Here is a 20853-nt window from a genome sequence, read left to right on the forward strand (position 1 = left end):
ATACGTCGGGTCCAGGTGCAATTGATAGGGCAACACAAGCAAGTGACTCAAAGGCACTGGCAAACACACTGTTCTGTCTGTTAGTGTGACCTAGACATGTTATATGTGCCTCAAACATGTTTTTTCACTAACTAACACTTTGCTATTTGTTATTAGACAAACAACAATCAATGTGTGAACTCAACACCGCTGAGTTTTCTTGTTGAGGTGGTTCTGGTTTCAGTATGTTGTCCTCGTGTGTAAAGTGCCTAGTCGGCAGCAGGCAGGTAAGCACTTCGATCTGTTTCTCCTGGACTGAGGTGAGGGACTACCATGCTGGTGGTCTCAGCTTCAGCTCTGTCCGATCCGTTATAATAGAGGGAGTGTGGGGTAAAATAGTAGAGAGATGCCAGTTGGAGCCATGGTCTAGCGCTTAACGTGTGCATGCAAGGTACATTTCCTGTTCCATTTTTTTTACTCTCTCTAATTGTATTACTGGCAACAAGTTAAGTTAAATGCAGGATAGTTGATTTGTTCCAGATTTGTTTTGTTTTTTGTCAATATTGTAATGTTATGTGCTTTGAGACACGAGTTAGTTTTAACGGCGTATCTGATGACGTTTTAGTTTGCTCCCTGCTGTACGTGTTCTGATGTTTTGGAGGAGATGTGGTTTTGGAGACGCTCTGAAGGGAGGATGGGATCTTATGCTTTCAAAGCTAGCTTGCTATTGCTAGCCTCTCCGAAAATTGCCTACCCTACCTTTAAGTCAAGTCAAGTCAAAAGTTAAGTTAAAAGGACAGTTCATCCAAAAATGAAAATTCTGTCAGCATTTACTCACCCTTATGTTGTTTTAAACATGTATGAGTTTCTTTGTTCTGTTGAACACAAAAGAAGATATTTAGAAAAAATGTGTTTTCTGGTCCCCATTGACTTTTCCATAGTATTTTTTATTTTTTTCCCTACTATGGAAGTCAATGGGGACCAGCAACTGTCTGGTTACCAACATTCTTCAAAATATCAATCTTCTTTTGTGTTCAAATGAACAAAGAAACTGATACAGGTTTAGAACAACTTGAGGGTGAGTAAATGATGAAGTTAAGTTAAGATAAGATGTATCCTGGATTCAACAAAAACATTTGTTGTCCACAATTTATATAATTAATAGCAAAAAGGGCAAAGATAAGATTGATACATAAGTGTAATACGTTAGTCATTTGAAATATTTAGAATATTATTATGGTCATGATGAGTATGACATTAATATTTGAATTATCTTAATAGTTATTTTTCATATCACGTAATGCAAACTCATCCATTGATATCTGTGATAAAATCCTCATATGATGTAGACGTCATCGGTAAGTATTAGATCACAGCACAGACAGCAGATGCTTGGCCAGCACTTTCATATGCAGTCAGAGAAATCTCGAAACAAGACCGGACTCACACAGGGACACTAGCGAGGGGTCAGTGAGTTTTTATCTGTGTCTCCTGAAACATTTACAGTTCCCCGACAGCTCTAGCGCTGGCCAGGCGTGATTTGTAGTTCATGTGCAGATGTGTTGCTGAGAGACGTTTTAATGTGACGGGCGAGACGGTTCTCAGTCTGTCTCTGCGGGTTTATGGAGGAGCTCCGTGTCTGCGTCTCAATCTTTGAGACCTCCCCCCGTGCTCCCAGACTCCCTATCTCTTCGCTTAACAAGCCTGAGGTCATGAAGAAATAGCACAGTGCCCCACTTAACCCAAGGTCAGGTCCCTGAGTTGATTCGCCGTATGCTGTCATAAGAGCCTGACAATAAAAGCAGGGATGGATTCGCTCTCTCTCATGTTAACCTGAATTGGTTTGCTTGCCTTTTTATTGCCTGTCTCCTGACAGCTATAGGCGGACAGGTAACAATCATCCTAAAGTTTAACAGTATACAGTGTAGGGGAAAGAATTACAGCTTGCGGAGTGAATGGGAGTAGCAGGGAATGTGTGCTGTGGCCGTGGTGACTGTGAGGAATGTCTTTAAAGTGAAATCATTTCCTTTTCTTAATCAAAATATGACAGACCTCTGAAGTCCCATCTGCACGCCACTGCACAGCCTGGAGCTGCTCTGAACGGGCAAGACGATGGAGCGATATCATGCTCTGAGATTATGGGTAGGAGTTTTGACGGCTTCGCTCGTGGCAATTCCCACTTGCTGAGTCTCAAGGCTCATCGGAAAGGGAAAAACATTAAGCGCAAAACCTAAAATATCACTAGCAGCGTATGCCAGCTTTAGTCTCTCGGCCGGTACATGCAATGCTCTCACGTTTCAGTGGGGAAACAGAGCAGCCAGTTTGACGGACAGATTAAGGGAGGCCTGTGGACCTTTACCATATGTCGAAGTGTGGTTAGCTCACAGATTGTCGCGTCCATCTCAGCCTTCCCACCTCATCACCCTGGAGGCTTGAGCGTGAGGTTTATTAAGTGTGAATGGTGTGGTCGGGGTGGCGCGTGCCTCAGGAGCTCTGTTGTCTCGTGCGCTCTGGGAAAGCACCTGTGTAACAATGCAAGTCTTAAAATGTTTGTGGTGGCACAGGGCAAATCATTGAGGAGAAGGCATTGTTAAAACACATCTGCTCTGCCATCTGATCTGGCTCAGTGTCATGTCTTCAAGGCCATATTTCATTTCTGCCTTTAACAATGTAGAGCCCACCAGGGGTATGTGGACCCCAGGGGGTACTTAATCAACTTCCAGTGGGGTACTTGAAAAGTTTTTTTCTTTTTTTTTCTTATTTTATATACGTTACGTGGCATGCACATTTGGTACCAGTTACAACTGAATATATATATATATATATATATATATGATATTTTATACTTGTTTTCATTTGCTGTTTTTTAGTACTTTTTAGTACTTTGTTAAACGTCCCATCTGAATTTCATCTATAAATAAAGTTGTGCTATTATTATGTCATTATTACATTATTACCGCTGATAATAGTAATAATAATAATAATAATGATATTTGTTGTTATTATTATTATTATTATTATTAAAAAAGTTATATTAGTAGTATGTCGTTTTTTGTATGTAGGGATACATGAGAAAAAACAGTTTTCACTTTATTAATGCCACTAACAAAGATTATTCACTTTCAGTTGCAGTAAATATACAGGACAGTCAAACATGTGCAGTTCTGAAACCAAAATTAAAGAACAAAATAACAAAGCTAAGGCCTCAAGCAGAGAAATTAAACAACTCAGGCTGTTTGGACATAAATAGTTTAATCTTTGCTTCATAAATCAGGTGGTGAGCATTAATTTGGCCTGAGCAAGGCCTTCAGGTTCACACTTGGTCCTGTGTAAACATGTTTTCTAGTCAGTCCTCCTCTAGAATGATCCACAGAGCCGTAATCAAAAACAATAACCATTGGAAAGCGTAAACGTTTCAGAGCGTCGCTGAGAAGTATGAAATAATAATCTGTGTGTGGCCTGGCGAATGCTGAGAATGCAAACATTTCACAATAAAGTTGTTTAAATAGAGACCTTGGCATCGATGACTAAGAGATAGGACATGCTGCGTTAATTACACCCGCTCATAAAAATAAACCACCGGTTTAAAATATGACTCTCCATACTACAGGATTTAACCTATTAAATGGCAGTGAGGTGTGTTGCTCATATGTGAAGGAAGGGTGTATTGTTTAGAGGAAAAACACAACAAGCTCAGAGAGAGAGAGAGAGAGAGAGAGAGAGAGAGAGAGAGAGAGAGAGAGAGAGAGAGAGAGAGAAAGAAAAAAGGCCAAATAGCTGTACAATCAACAAAGGAACAGAGTGTTTACTCTGAACTTAAAGACTTTTGAATTATTCCCCAGCATTGTGTGGCATTAGGACGAGAAAACAGCTCAGCTAAGTGCACGTTTATTATTTTTAAACCGTGTGAAAAGTAATATGCTTTAAGGAGCCAGCAGATGTATTGGTAGAGCTATAGAGGGCCCACACATAAAGTTTGAAGTGAGTTAAATTTCATCAGGGGGTGGCGAGAAATTGATTATTTTCCTTGAGCATGGACTTAAGTTTTAAAGTTCACTGCCGGGTGGCCCATTCCTATTATCCATGTTAACATAAGAATAGAGGATAGGAAGGAGGCTGGGCTAGAAAGAGAGAGACAAAATGAGAGAGAAAGAGTGAAGGTTACTGGTTTAAATTAACTTCTGCATAGCATTGAGTGCTTAGAATGTCACATGTTCACTTTCACTTCCCACTTTTACTTATGAAGTCCAAGAATCTCAGGTAATGGCATATCAGGGATGTCTTGAGCATTCTTGGCAGTCCTCAAGATTTGAGTCCAACCAGTTTTTTGTAGGCCACACGACAAGCACACGTTCCCAGCTTAGACGCCTGGCTAGAGAACAAGGAACCCGGTCACAGAAGCGGCGCGCTCCAGCTAATCACGTTACACTGTTTTTGCTTCACATTACACTTAGTTTACCCCCAAAACAGATTCAAGGGAGCCATGACAACTCTTCAGTCTGAGAAGAGGCATGCCGTTATGAATAAATGTTTGTATACATTTTTTTTGTGGATCTTGGAGTGTGCACATGGTGAACGGACTGTGCTTAAAGACATCTGGATGCGATGGAATAGAATTTGTTTAAACAAAATGAAGCCCCTCTCTCTCCACCTGGAAAGCCACCCAGAGCGCACACTGCTCATCACTACATACTTGTGCAGTGATTTTAATAGGACTGTATTGACAGATATTTCAGTACAGCAATATGAAGGCTTTTGAAAATGTGTGATGAGTTTCACAGCTCTTACTGAAAGAGTCAACATGGATACCGTGACTTTACATGTGCCGGAACTGAGGGGGAAACACTGATGAACTTATTCCATTAAGGTTTAACAAATTCTAAACATAATCCTCCTTTTCTTCTTCTTCTTCTTCTTCTTCTTCTTCTTCTTCTTCCTCCTCCGTTTTTTTGAATTTGTAGTCACATTATTCATGTTTACACTTTCTTGTTATATTATTATATTGAAGACAAGTGAATAAGCTAGATAGTTGTATGCACTTCTTAAAATAAATATTAAATGAATTAATAATAATAATGAATAATAAAAATGTTCCTCTCTATTTTATTCACTATTATTATTATTAGTCATAATTAATTAGTATTAGTATTAGTATTAGTATTAGTATTAGTCACAAGTGCTTAAGCTATGTAGTTTTATGCACTTTTTGAAAAAAATATTACATAAATGAATAAATTAATTAATAATAAAACATTTATATATTTTATTCACCAAATTTGTATTATTATTAGTCATATTTACAGCATATCATGTTTTGAATTTGTATATTATTATTATTATTATTATTATTATTATTTAATACGTATTTATTTTAAGATGTCCATAAAACTATGTAGCTTATGCACTTGTCTTTAATTTCTGAATATTTAAAATTCTGGAGCTATTCAAAGTTATATAATGTTCTCGTGGAAAGCTTAAAAAGGAAGAAAGAAATAAAAGATGTCAGCTAAATTTACGGCTAACAGTATTTTAATGAAGCATTTCTATTTTCGCACTTAATGGTATTTCTTTTGACTGCGTCAGCTGAACTTCACATGTAAATAATAAAGCATCTAAATGTAAAATACTCCTCTGTGATCTATGGCAGATTAATCAGCATGTTTAATGAGCGACTGCCGATGAAGGATCAGACAAGGGAAGGGTGCTAGAAGGTATGTGCAAATAAGAGACACCTATGGATTGATCAGCCTCTTAATTCTATTTTAACAAATAGTCCGGGAGTCTTGGATGGCGGTGCGGGAACATGACTAGGATAATAAGCATCATGGAAGCTAATCAGATTTCTAAGAGGAATTGATTGTTGGTTTTGCAGAAAGAGCAGAAGAAGGCTTGACAATAAGCTGAAATTTAAGTGTTAATTTTTATGCTAATCTTCCAGCAATCTCCACGTGATGCAATTTGCTCCCCTGCTCCGCAGATATGAAATTGTCCCGCTCACAGAGAAAATGTCAGCTTGCCAGACCCTGAAAGCTTGTAATTTATTAGGTATGTTTCTATTAGTATGTGTCACACTTGTTAGCCAGCATCTCTCTCTCTCTCTCTCTCATGCACACTTTTGCACATGCAAACTCCCATACTCAGACTAGAGCACTCCATGTGTTTGCCGCTCAGCCCGCGGCCTTAAAGAGCGTCTCAGCTCAGTGGCTGTAGCACCAGGGCATTAATGTATTATCATATATCGGGTGGTCCTTGCCCTGTGGACAAAAGGCTGTTTAATACAATTTAATGACATTCCCGAGCAGGAGGGAGAAAGGGGGAAAGAAAGGGCAAAGCCCAGATTAAATTAGCATTTGTGGTTCTTATAGTTCACCCATGCAAAACTTTGCAACAGAAGCGCTATGACTCCACCCCTCCATCCCCCTTTTCTTTTTTCCCGTTGTCTCTAGAGGAAACAGAGCGACGGCATAGAGTGAGAGTTCAAGTAAGAGTAGAGTTGGATAAACTGAACGTAACACGGGTTGCAGCTCATAACCTGTCAGCGACGCTCATGTTCCCTAAAGGCCACAGCTTGATTGATTTCCTGTGCGGCGCAGTGATGTCATCCATAAGAGACGCAAGGAGCTGACAGCCGATGCGTTTAGTCATCTCTGTGGCCGTGCCGTTTACCGACACGGGTTTCTTTGTCTTCATCTGTCTCTGCCTCTCTTTACACATCTCTATCTCTCTTCTTTCCATTCTCTCTCTCTCTGTCTCTCAAGCACAAACCCTCCCCTCATTTCCTCCCTGTTTGTGTTGTGTAAGGAAGCCAGTGCCGGGCATCCAGTGTTACACTCAGCGTACTCTGTGTAGAAGGTTTGGATGCAATTCACATATAGGTCAATTAAATGCGCCAACATCTGCTCTCTTCTATCCATTTGCATACAGTATTCATATGTTAATGATGTCCCTTGTTTTGTGTGTGTATGTTTGTGTGTGTGTTTTTCACTTCCTCCCCTCCTCCTTGTCTTTTTGTAAAAAAAAAAAAAAAAGAAATTCAGAGATAGAAATTTTTTGGATTCAAACTGCTTCATGTGGCGACTCCAAACCGGATAGTGTCGTCCTATTTTTATTTCCTCTCCCTCTCTTTCTCTCTCTCTTGCTGAAAGCAGAAACTCCTTTACTGTGAGCGGCGGGCTTGTTCAGCTGCCATTGGCCCTGATTTGAACAAGAATCCTTCCACTGTAGCTGCAAAGGAAGTCCTTGCCTTTGGAAAGCAGCTTAACGCCTTATAAATCAGTGATGAGGCAGATGGACCAGCGATAATCTATTTAGAATGCCTCACAGCAAATATTGTCGTACAGATGATTAGAGATTGAGCTATTTTAACTCGGCCTTCTCCGCCCTCTCAGCAAATCTTCTGCTTCTCTGAATGATTTAAATTGGAGAGTTTCTTCTTTTCCCCCTGCTTTTCCTCCCTAAATATATCTGCCTTTTCAAATCGCTCACTCGCTTTTGCACGGGGGAAACGAAGTGGTGAAGTGTACGTGTTTTACGCCGCCATTTTCTTGGCAGGCTTCGTGGCGTGCCACGGAACAAAGAGAGCAGGGAAATGGGCCTGAGCCAACAGGCTAATGACAAAACGCATGCTTCTTAACCCAATATTAGTAGGGGGACGCGGCAGGAGCACGGCTGTACGTGAGGGCTGAAGCCGCACCGAAGGCCCCCCGTTTCACTTTGGTGGTCGATAGGTCCCGATTTAGCACGAGGCCACGGAAGACGGGCCGGACGATGGATGGATAGAGAGGGAGAAAGAGAGAGAGAGGGAGAAAGAGGGAGGGAGGGAGAAAGAGGGAGGGAGAAAGAGGGAGGGAGGGAGGGCGGAGTGCGAAAATGAAGTGGAGGTTGTCAGATGTGGCAGCTGCTTGGAATCCTGATAAATATAAGTCCTTATTGATCGGCTGAAAATGAAAGATCCCAGAGTGGCGTGCAGTATTTAGCTTCTTGTCTGCCGAGCGCGTCAGCGGTGGCCTTGCCTTGCTGGGATAGATTTTCAGAAGCGCTCTGAGCCAAGGCTTTGATTTCATCTTTAACCTTTTTCGGCTGCTTTTCCTTGACCTCTGTGCTACTGCTGTGATTCAGTGAATTTGTTACATTTGGCCTGACATCCCCTCTCTCTCTCTCTCTCTTTCTTGCTGACAGAGTAAGACTCATCGCTGCTGTCATCGCTTGTTGCCGTACAGACTCAGTGGCGGGGTGAGTCACGGTCTCTTCAACCTGACGGGCCCCGGACCAGTATGCTGTTAGAGTGATCAGGTAAGCAAAGTTCACCTCATGCCCCACATCGCTCCTCCTTTCGGTAGTTGTAACGTGACACCGCCCCTGGACCAGATACAGGACATACATTTCTGATCCCAGATCTGTGCGCTTGAGTGGTCCTTAGATAAGACATGAAGCATGCTCACTTACCCGTTGGTCTCAAATCATCAGTGTCAGGATGAGATTAACTGATCCCAGAGTCTGATCCCTAACAGACAGTCCATTTGAAGTGGCACGTTTTGTGCCGAACGGTTGTAATCTTCTCCTGCAATGTGTCTTTAAGCCGAACACCTAAATGACATATAAAAGCCCAATTTAAAGTGATTGCTTCTCCAATTTGCTCTTCTATCTGGTTCAAGCCTCTTCAGCGACATGTTTCACGTGTGGCCATCATGAATTTTCTTTTCTTTTTTTAAGATCGAAATACATATAAAAGATATACAGTAGGGTAGACTGGAGCTAGTTGTCTAAAGGGTTGTATCTTAGTATCTAAAAGATTTTGCGTCAAAAGTCTGATTACTTGTGTGTTAGCTGTGGTTTTGTATGTGAGTTTCAAACATGCTCTCAAATGATAATTTTATTGAACTTTACTATCCAACTTTTCAAAATTATAATATCATCATATTAATATACACTGCTGTTCAGTATGTTTTGTTTTTTTCAACATGTTCAACATTGATAATAATAAGAAATGTTTCTCGAGCATCAAATCAGCATATTAGAATAATTTCTGAAGGATCATGTGACACTGAAGACTGGAGTAATGATGCTAAAAAACTTTAAATATAATTTAAATAATTATATATATATAAAAAAAGAGAAAACAGTTATATTCAATTGTAATCATATTTTACAATATTACATTTTACTGTGTTAATAAAAACAAGAGACTAATTTTAAAAACATAAACAAATCTTACGTAATCATAAATCTTTGTGTGGTAGTGTATATTTAGACTAGAGTCAGAAAAATGTCAGGTCAGGGTAAGTTGTCATATGTTTTAAAGAGTAAATTTGATTCTATTTATTAATTAAAATCTCAGAAGTCCAAATTAATTGTAGTATATTTTTGTATGTTACCTTGTAAATTTCTGAATGTTTCATGAATTTAATTTTCAAATCGTTTTACAATTATTGGCAGATTCCATTATGATAACTTATCTTATATATTGCGATGACATGCCTGACTTTCAGGAAAATTAAATACAGAAATTGAATTTCAATAATAAACCCAACCTGAGAAATATATAAATATATATATAAGTAAAAGGTGTGTCATGCATTTTATTGCATGATTGGATCATTAAGTGTGATCTTTTAATCAAAATCAAGAATGAAAAAAGGCAGTAATGATTTAAAAAAAAAATTTAGGGGAAATTAGAGGTAAAAGCAGCCCAGGAATAAAAAGTCTCCTCCTCTTCTTCCTCCTCCTCCTCCTCCTCCTGAACAATGCTCCAGCACACTTTTAGATAGATTATAAATCCCCTATGAGAGAGCCTGCAACAGCTGTTGGCAGACATACTAGATATGAGAATAGCAGCATAGGATGAAGGAGCATTAAAAATTAATATGCTATTTAGCCTAGGTGTATTTTAGGTATTTGACATTTTCATGTCCGGGACAGACTAAATTTATTCATAGTACAGAAAAAAATAAAAATAGAAAAAAATAAATAAAAAAAAAGATTGGGAAGGGGTGGGCCTCTGATTTTTTTTTTCTTTTTTTTTTCTTTTTTTATGGTCACCCTTTCATTCAGTAATGATAGGTGTTAAGACATCGTCTATGGAGGAGACTGGAGCCCATTATGGGCACAGTAATAATTAGCACATGCCACAAAGAGAACCGATTGCCTCTTAAGCCTCTGCTTAATGCATTTTTTGTTGCATTGTTTTGCTATTTTTATTTCTATTTATTTTGTTTTCTGGCGTTTTTTCCCTTCTCTTTGTGTTTTGTTGAATGGTTAAAGGAACTGTGTGTGTGTGTGTGTGTGTGTGTGTGTGTGTGTGTGTGTGTGTGTGTGTGTGTGTGTGTGTGTGTGGACGAGACAGTGAGAGTGGAAATCCCAGCTTCAGTAGTGATTAATTACTAATACTCCCTCAGAACATCTCTCTATCCCTGACTATCTAATCACACTGAAATCTAAGACATGTCCTGAGAGGAGAAGAGATGATAGGACTACATGGACCATCTCTCTCTTCATTGTAACTTTATCAATCTCACAATCTCCCTTCTTTTTCCTTAAAGGAACAGTTCACTCATAAATGAATAATTTACCCACCCTCATGTTTTTCAAAACTTTCTTCTGTAGGACACAAAGGGACTTATTTATAATAGAATGTCCAAGCTGCTCTGTTCTATACAATGAAAGTTGATGGTGACCACAGTTGTCAAGCAAGATTTCCAGTGAATAATGAAAAACGCTTCAGTCTGTTCTTCACACAAAGCTATCTTGAAGAGTGCAACATTTGGGTATTAGAAGTAAAAGTCCCATTCATTTTCTACATAGGGGAATTTTAACAAAAAAAACGTATAATCCTTTTAAAGTCAGACCTAATGTGAACTAGGGGTTGTTATGAACCCACTTGTTATGATTACTTAATTACTTACAGAATTCCTGGTGAAAATAACCCATAACCCAGGATTATATTACCCATAACCCAGCACTGAGAATGACGTAATAGTAGATAATCTTCCTTCACTATCAAACTTCTTATATATATATATATATATATATATATATATATATATATCCCTTTCATGCATGAATTATGATAGCCTCAGTCAGGATTTTTTTCCTATGTGTTTTTATTGCTCTTAGGGCATGAAAAACAAGAATTGATTTTTATTTTATTTTTTTACAAATTTTTCAAAGAGATCTTCAGATGTCCACTTGAGTGGACAGCATGCGTTTGGTTTAAACTGAAGATATACTGTATTAAATATAAGACAATAATCAAACAGATAAAGTATGTGAATTTAACAAACTAATCAATGCAATTATATCAAATAATGTGAAAACTATAAAATATATACAAAAAATATAAATGCAAAATATTGCAATGGCTTCATACAACTTCATACAAGTTGCACTTCGCGTATCTATGATATCAGAACATGAGGACGTGATTCCATCAGAATTTTCTACAGCCTGTCAAGGTACAACTGTGGAAACCACTCAGATGCTCCCTCCAGTGCACCAGGGTATGGAGATTTACCCTTATTAGCTGATAATTCTGATTATGTTCAAGATGGACATGCACATTTCTATCATAGTCCTCCTCTGAAAAAACCTAGCGATACGTTTTTTCAATCTCATCTGAAATGATCAGTGTTGGATGTAATGCATTACAAGTAACATGCATAACACATTCAGATTACTTTTTTGATGGTACAAGTAAAGTAATGTGTTACAAGTAACATGCATTACCTAATCAGATTACTTTTTGATCTAACAAGTAATTAACTACAAGTAATGTGCATTACCTAATCAGATTACTTTTTGATGTAACGAGTAAAGAAACGCATTACAAGTAACATGCATTACGTAATCAGATTACTTTTTGATGTTATGAGTAAAAAAACGCATTACAAGTAACATGCATTACGTAATCAGATTACTTTTTGATGTTATGAGAAAGGAAACACATTACAAGTAACATGCATTATGTAATCAGATTATTTTTTGATATTATGAGTAAAGAAACGCATTAAAAGTAACATGCATTACGTAATCAGATTACTTTTTGATGTTATTAGTAAAAAAACGCATTACAATAACATGCATTATAAAATCAGATTACTTTTTGATCTAACAAGTAAAGTAATGCATTACAAGTGTCATACATTATGTAATCACATGACTTTTTTCGATGTCAATGAAAATTACATTCTAATAATACAAATACATTTATTTACAGTAGAAAAAGTCCATGCATATTAAGTTTTTAAGTTTTAAATTTCAAAAACAATATTCACATTATAATTATGAATTGTAGCTGAAATATAGCCATTGCATGCATGACGTCCACTACAGTGGACATGTGATTAATCAGAGTTTTCTCTCAATCTAAAATCAAAACTTGGAAAATTTTACTGTGATATGACTCATTAGATATTGCTTTATGCTGCAATATTTTTTTTACCTACAAGAGTCTCCTAGGATAGAAGGAATGGGTGGATATTCCGGAGCAACTTGGCATGTCTGACTGACCCTTGGCCATCTTGGTTTGGAGGGGGAAAAAATCGAAACACAAAGGCTTGCCACTTGGTTGCAATTTATAGGATGATGCACCAGGGTCCAATGAAGAGATTGATGTGCAACTTTGCCATAAAAACCCGTGCAAATTCAAGAAAATGCTTTTTTAATAGCTGTCCACTGTAGTGACCACTATGCGTGAAAGGGTTAAATATATACAGTGCTATGCATAAGTTTAGACACCCATGCTAAAGTTGACTAAAAAGAGGAATCATCACATAGCCTTCACCATACCTAGAGATTGGCATGGAGTACTTTCCATAAGATCATCTCTCAATGCAAATCAAACCAGCTATTAGGCTAACTGAAATAAAACCATGCCAATCTCTAGGTATGGTGAAGGCTATGTGATGATGTGGGGCTATTTTAATTCCAAAGGCCAAGGGAACTTTATCAGGATGCATAGTATCCTGGATCCATGAAGTAACTGGCCTTTAAAAATAAAAATCTGCCTGCCTCTATGGGAATTTAACATAGGGGTGTCCAAACTTATGCACCCTGTATTTTAAGGAAGAACATTTATTTATTTACGATACATTATTCATTCACAAAGAAAATTGGTGTCCTTAAAGGTTGGATTTTTCCTATTTTTTTTAATTAAGGCATTATCTATCTATCTATCTATCTATCTAAATATATGCATATTTTGCTATAAACAAACTATATTGTTTCTATACATACTGTATATCTTTAAATTAATATTTTTAATGTTATATTTTTTGTATTAAATTGTCATCTGCAATGCTGGAATTTTCTCCCATTTAAGTGCACAAGTCTTATATCCTTGTATTTTGATTGATTTTCAAATATTTGTTCCTTTAAATCAAATAACTGTTGCACTCTATAGCTCAGACGACTTGAAATAGAGTTCATAAGCCATAAGGACCACATTTATGATGCATGAATTGAATACATTTTAATTGTGCATTTTTGCTCCTTTTTGTAGAGTGACAGTTCCAGTCCCCATCCACTTTCATTGTATGGAATAGAGCAGCTCGGACATTCTGCAAAATTTCGCCTTTTACATTCCACTGAGAAAATAAACTCACATGTAAATGATGCAGAATTTTATTTTCAGGTGAACTATCATTACCCCTCTTCGCTTCCTTTATCCCCCTCTAACGTTCTTCCTCTCTTCTCTCGTTAATTTGCAATCAGTCCATATGTGTCTCGCCTGAATTTTTGTAACATGCTCCACTCCCCCTCAATTCACCCTCTCTCCTTCTCTCCTTCTCTCAGGTGTTATATATATACATACACTGTTACTCCCTGAGGTAATATTTAGCAATAGCATGTTTAACACCACAACCCTCCAGTCACAGATCCTCACATCATGCTTAAAAAACAGAGACGGGTGACATGCTTCTGAATCTGCTATGTTTCTATCTCAGAAGAAAACGTGGCTTTTATTTAACAGTTATAGCTATTACAGGATCACACACACACACACAAAAAAATCTCAAGGCAGGGATAATTTCCATAGATATCTCTCACTACAAAGAAAGCTGGAAATCAAAGCGTTGCCATCATTTAAAGAAAGACAGACTTTTCGAATGACACTCTTCATTTTTTTATTTTTCGACTGGTGAAGTATTTGCATAGCTGAAGTTAGCAGTCTCTCTTGACAGGTTGGGGAGAACAAACAAAACCGCTCTCTCTAGAGACTCTCTCCTCCACGTAAGGTGATGCAAGCTTACATATATTAACAGCGCGTTGTACAATTGTACTAACTATCACAATGAGCGTCTACCCAAAGTCCTCAGTTTCGTCTGTTTCTGCGCAGAGAGTTTTGGCAGCCCGGTGTCACCGTTGTCAGAGTTGCACGAAAGTAGCCATGTTTGATGTTCCTGATGTTTGTAGCTACTCGCCGGCTGTGTTTGGACATGTGCGACAGAGTCCTCTGCCCCTTCGGGTCAGCATGCGTGCGAGCGTGCGTGTTTCCCCATGTGGCGGGAGGGTTGGAGTGTCAGAGTGGATGTGCCTTTGAGGCCATAGCGCAGCAGATTAGCGTCTTTTCTTATCATTCAAATCGAGTCTCCGCTCCCTTTGAAAAACATATTGTACACATCTCCCCCCCACCCCCCCGTCGCCCCTGACTACAATCTGCGGCCATGATGGCTGCCTCCGAGGATCTTCCCCTGGTTGTGGAAAGAGAGACAGGAAAACGACAGAGCGAGAGAGAGAGAGAGAGAGAGAGAGAGAGAGAGAGAGAGAGAGAGAGAGAGAGAGAGATCGAGATCGTCAAGGGACTGCGGAGGGAGGGGTCGTCCATCCCGAACCCTCTCCCACATCATCAGAGTGTGATTGCAGCTGGGTAATTGATATATGGCTGTGGCTGTCTCTTCTCCTCACCCTTGTTAAGGTCAACTTATCTACATTTCACCCCTTATTTCTCCACTCCCATTATATTCCCCCACAGATATTGACTGACTGGTGCGGCCTGTCCTCCTGAAAATATGAATTGAGGATGAAACAAGCGAGCGCTCGCGCGCGCACACGAGAGACAGCGACGTAGAGGAAGGGGGAGCTGCCTCTATTCCGGTGCCTAACCCTTGCCTGTTATCAAAGTAACTTCCAGCTTATTAGTAACAAAAGGCCTTTTTCTCCTGCTCTCATCCCTCCCCCTCCTCCTTCCTCCTTTGTGCGGGCCGTGTTCGCTAGCGCTTCCTGAATTAAACTGCTGGCTTCCTGTTCTTTTATATGCATGGCCACATCTGGGGGAGCTTGCTCGCAGCCCCGCTGCTTAATAACAATCACCTTCCCTTTCAGTCGCCCCTGATTGTTTCTAATTCACTCTGACAGATAGTGGCTGACAAGCCGCCCGCGCCTCCTCCCTCCGTGACCCCGGCTCACTCACCATACTTATACCGCCTGTCATTTTTAATATTTGATTTCGCTTTTAAAGTTATGTGTTTTAGTCCAGTGATGAAATCAGTGTTTAACCGAAACACAAAATGGATCTCTCTCCCACTTTCTCTGGGCTTCTTTTTTGGCTCTTTTCCTGCTCTTTCTTCCTTCGCTCTTTCTCTCTCTGTGGTTTTTCTGTTCATTGGAGACAAAGGGATGAAGGTTGTTTAAATGCCATGCGGGGTGGCACGATGGTGCGTCGTGCTATGGCATTGTGGAGATGTTTTTTTTTTTTTTTGTTCCTGATGGAGTCCATCTGGACGTCTGGTCCGGAGGACTCTATAAAAGCTGGTGGATTGGATGGAGTCATGGCCACATTTTCCATTTATTAATGTGAAAGAAAGTGTGAAGCATAGCAAACATTTTATTCGACAATTACTCACCAGTGGCTTCAGGCTCATAGATTTGTGGAGGGTTCACTCAAGTCGTTCCCAGTTGATATCCATTAAAGACACGTAGACGTGCATTATTTATATGTATTTATTTTTTTGACAGCATGGGGCCACTACTAGATTGTTGACAGAATGGATGGATGCATTGACAGCTAGATGGATTGCATTTTGCGAGAAATCCATTTAGCTATTCAATCAAAATACAACCCAACTTTGAAAATATATATATTTTTAGTCAGTTCAGTGATGTTGTGTTAAGAGCCTTCCAACCGCAGTTCAAGTTCTGTATGTTCAACGCTCATGTTCTGTTTGACTTTGTTGATATGTGTAAATATGGAAGTATATAGATAACAATATTTATTTTCCTTATTATATATTATTAACAATATTATCGTTAATAATATATAATAATGAAAAAAATGTGTTATATTTATTGTAATAATGTAATTAAATGTAATTATTATAATAATATAATTCAAAAAAGAAAAAAAATTATATAATAATAAAAATAAACTTCTTTATTGTTATTTATTGTTATTATTATTATTATTATTATTATTATCTTTTTGAATTATTTGAATGATCCTCTCAAATCATATATTTTTTTTTTTAATAATTAATAATCCTTTTAATCACATTTATTAATAATAATAATAATAATAATTGAATGCTTATACATTAGCAAATATATATATATATTATATATATATTATTGGAGGACAGCTGAAGTTTGTTACTAGTTTTTGTTTATAAGAATATGTAATGTCAGACTGATACTCTTACAATAATGATTTTGACAAGAAAAGGGCATTGAGGGCTAATATAATTATCAAAGCCACAGAGAAAGTGTGTAAGGAGGAAGACAGAAACCTCCGAGAAACATCTTCCTGCTTCTTGACAGCTATCTTTCTACCTAGCAATTTACCTTAAACTACAGTACTTAACAGTTTCAGAGCAATTTTAATCAAACACTTCCAGCCTCACATACTCGCATCATTATTTTTACAAAGCACCATGTATAGTTCTTTAATCAGTCAATCACGAAGTCTGTGCCATCTTAATGCACCCCTCACGCTTCCTGTTGTTCAAACACTATCACAGTTGAAATCAATAGAATTGTATTTTTAACTCACTTCAATCAAAACACCCACACTGTTTGTGTACTCTGCTCTCTCCATCAATAGTCTTAAGACCAAAAACTAAACTATTGCGTTGATGTTCAACCTACCGAACACACAGGCGTCGCTTCATTCCGGGAAGCGACAGTGCCTTGGGCGTGCCCAAGTCCAGTTTTCCTTCTTTTCTTTCTTTTTTTTTTTTTGAATGACAGAAACATAACTAATTGGAGAACCACTGCATGTTTTCACTAAAGGCACAATTTAATTACATTTGAACCGAGAATGAGTATTTTGGGAATGTGATATATTCGTTCAAACAAATGGAGCGAGAGAAATGCAATATTTGTTTTGCTTTGATTAGCAGATTGGCAGGGACGTTTTGTTGTTGTTGTTGTTGTTTTTTTCTCTCCCAGAAATGAACCAAAAATCTTTCCTCAAGTCAAAACTTTTGGGATCCTGTTTTACCTACAAGAGCAAGACTTCAGGTTCAGCCACCTCAAGCCCATCCTAAAGTGATAATACCACTGTTTAAATCGTAATAATCCTTGTCCGGAGGGTCTGTGACTGTTGCGTACATACATTAGCCAGCTTCTAGCCTCATCTGTCCTGTAGTGGCACTGCTGATAAATACTTTATTAATAACTTTCTAAATAATGTAATGTGTATTGTTGTCTCCGAGGTTGTATTAATAAACATGAAGGAATTTATTTGTCTTTAACAAAGAATGATTAATGCACATTAGCGTGTGGATTCCCAATTCTTGCAGTCTTCTCTTCCCAGCCCATTGAAAGAAAAAACAGAAGAAAAAACACACCCATCAGCATTAAATATTTATGGCATAATATTAATGGTTTTGTAAAGAAAATAACAAGTTATTAATCCTCTGATTAACAACTGATTAACCTTTTTATTAAACACGTGATCCGTGCTTCGTGGATTCAGGATGTGTCGCTCGAGTGTGCTGCGGAATAATTATTTTTGTGTCTTTTTTAATTGCAAAAATTGCACGGATGAATTGTTTTTCTGCCCTTTTTTCTTTTCAAACATGCACAGATAGAGACGGATACGGCATCGTCGACACAATGTTTTGTCGACGTAAAGCGACCCCAGCGCATCCTACAAAAAAAAAAAAAAAAACATGGACTAAATATAGCAGGACATGTCTGCGGACAATGAGGTTTAATTCTCGCATCCGTTTATTCCCGTGTTATTGGCATGTGTGGGAAAATAGGGAGAATGCACGCACTGCTAAAGGACAAGCGCCCCTCTTTCTCTCTATCTGTCTCTGCTCATCTCACTGCCATTGTGTGTATTTTTAGGTCTCGCCTGAGTCAGTTCAAGCACAATTATGCTTATGTTTCACACACGCCAAGTGTGACTTCATCTTACGGAGAAGAAATGGGTGAAAAAAAAGAAGGCCACCCGGGCAGTTTTGCAAATAAAATAAAACTGTATCATTTATAGCATTTCACATTGTCAAGATTTCCTGCTGCTTTCCAGCTTCCTGATACACAGACAGACAGAGAAAGTGCATGCAAAGTAATGACGGACGGCCTTGAGGTCCCTCCTACCCTGACCGTCAAATCTCCTTGGGAACGCAACACCCTCCTCAGGTGATTAATACAAACGTGGGGCCTGGGCAGTTTTACAAACATAAAACAAAAAAAAAAAAAAAAAAAAAATTCATAATGCGTTTTATTCCCTGACCCCTGCCATCTATTGTGTCACTATTCTTTAGCTTGCAGAATCCATCAAAGGCCATAGTGTTGTGAAAACCAACAACAATAGCAGTCTTTGTGTGGAGATGTATGTGCGGATAAGGGTGTTGGGACACTTGTTGTTTTTTATGCCTGGTCTTATGATGGATTAGTGCTTGTTCGGTAGGGTGTCTTTGTTAACTTTCTCTCACACTTTTTTAAAAATGGTTTCCTTTTTTTTTTTCCAAATGGACTAATCTTACCTTCAGTGACTTTCTCCTCACCCTCTCGCTCAGTTTTATACTCTTGCTTTTTCTCTTTCTGTCCTGCTGCTGAGTGCTTTTTCCTCCCTCTTAACCTTTTTTTGCAGAGTCCTTCATCTTTAATTTCTTTTATCATAGTCTTTCCTTCTCTCTCTCTCTCTCTCTCTCTCCCTCTCTCTCTCTCTCTCTCTCTCTCTCTCTCTCTCTTCTCTCTCTCTCTCTCTCTCTCTCTCTCAATCTTCACACAAGCAAACTGGCCACCCTGGGAATCCTGGCAGTCAGTCACACGCCCCTCCAAAAACAATTATCTTTGAACTTGCTTTTAGTGCTGTTTGTCCTAATTACAGATCATTTTCCCTGTCACATTTCTACTTTTATTGCAGTTTTGCCCTGAATGTTGATCCTATTGAGGTTCAACCTTATTTTACTCGCTGGAACACCCCTAAGACCTGGATTCATCTAATATTCCCCTGTGCCTTTTGCTCTCTCTTTTCAAATTTGATTTTTTTCCTTCTTTTCTTCTATTTCTTTCTTTTTTGAATGTATCTTTTTTTTTTTTTTTTTTTTGCATTAACTTATTGAATTAGACTGAGATCCCAAAATACACAGTAAGGATGTATGGCCTGTTTCATTTCTGGTGTTAAGGTATTTGTGTGTGTGTGTGTGTGTGTGTGTGTGTGTGTGTGTGTGTGTGTGTGTGTGTGTGTGTGTGTGTGTGTGTGTGTGTGTGTGTGTGTGTGTTTGAGGTATGAGCAGCCGTAAGGCATGCTAACTTCAGTCCCACAGGGAAACCCTGCGTGTATTTTTAGTTCTCTGCTACAGAGGTGGACTTTGTTGTAATTAAAACCAAGTAAAGGTGGTTAATTTGTTCCTTTGCCTGGCTGTTTCAAATATCAATCTACTCTGTTTTAAACATATCGCACATATGCTCATATGCACCCACATGCATGCTTAGCATTACACACTCACACAGACATGCACACGAGCTCGTAAGCCTCTTACAGATCCGATTCCGCATGCAGACACAACATGCGCTGGAGTTGCAAGGAGAGTCTTAGACATGGTGCAGGGCCTTTTTCAATTAGAGGCGTATCGCGCGTGGCTCGATAGCATTGTAATGCAGCGGGTCCGGGTCACTGGTAGGATGTGGGATTAGAACCAAGTAGTGGTTCTGGCAGAGCAGAAAAACTCAAAACATCACAGCATGAAGACACATCTCCCTCCTATCTGCTAGTCACACACTAGAGAGATAATAGAGATGTCTTAGTGAGCTTCACAGAGCACCACCATCGACTTCATAAAACACCATGAATTAAAAGATTATTTAAAAAAAAAAAGAAAATAAAAGAAAAAAGGCTCCCACATTATTTTACAGTCATAAAATGTTCTCACTTTATGTTTTCATAAGATAAAATAATATGATACAAGAGAAAGCCTAGTTGTATTATGAAACCTTCCTATGGGTTTTCCATCAAGTCATTCCCCAGGGTCTTTAATGGCAGTGGTTCTTGACTGATTTTGCTTTAGACCTTTTGAACATTAAGTGGATGTCGAGTACTTTAGATATCAAGTGGTGGCCAAGCACATTACTAAAACTGTTTATCATACATAATTGAATTTCAATTAGTCAATGCTCTAAGCAGCCAAATAATTATCTGCACAAAACTTATTTGAACCTTTTTTAAATCCCTTAGTGTCGTTTTGTTCGTATTTTTTGAGGATAAGGGCATGCCAAGCAACTTGTTCATGTTGAAATGAGCCTTATTTGTTAGCTTCTACCCAATGACAGATGCATTTCCACCAAGATACTGTAGAGTTTGATTGGATGCGTGACCTTTGGAAATAACAAAAAAATATGGGAAGCACTTTTCTCCTCCCTTTCAAAGGTCGGTAAGCCTATTTATTAAAATTATTTGAGGTAAATATGTGCAGTTATATGATTAGTTGC

At 38.4% G+C, this 20853-nt stretch overlaps 1 protein-coding gene across 6 annotated transcripts in view; it reads left to right on the forward strand.

The window, feature by feature from the left end:
- The window catches only part of znf536 (zinc finger protein 536), a 192638-nt gene that overhangs the window by 51489 nt on the left and 120296 nt on the right, over positions 1 to 20853 (forward strand). For all 6 annotated transcript variants that reach the window (XR_014605380.1, XR_014605381.1, XM_084108544.1 and 3 more), the window contains exon 3: positions 8158 to 8271. The gene's annotated coding sequence lies outside the window, so the exon portion shown is untranslated. The remainder of the gene's footprint in view (positions 1 to 8157; positions 8272 to 20853) is intronic.

Source organism: Abramis brama (genome assembly GCF_963993115.1).
Source record: "Abramis brama genome assembly, chromosome: 3".
In the NCBI taxonomy this organism is placed as follows: domain Eukaryota; kingdom Metazoa; phylum Chordata; class Actinopteri; order Cypriniformes; family Leuciscidae; genus Abramis; species Abramis brama.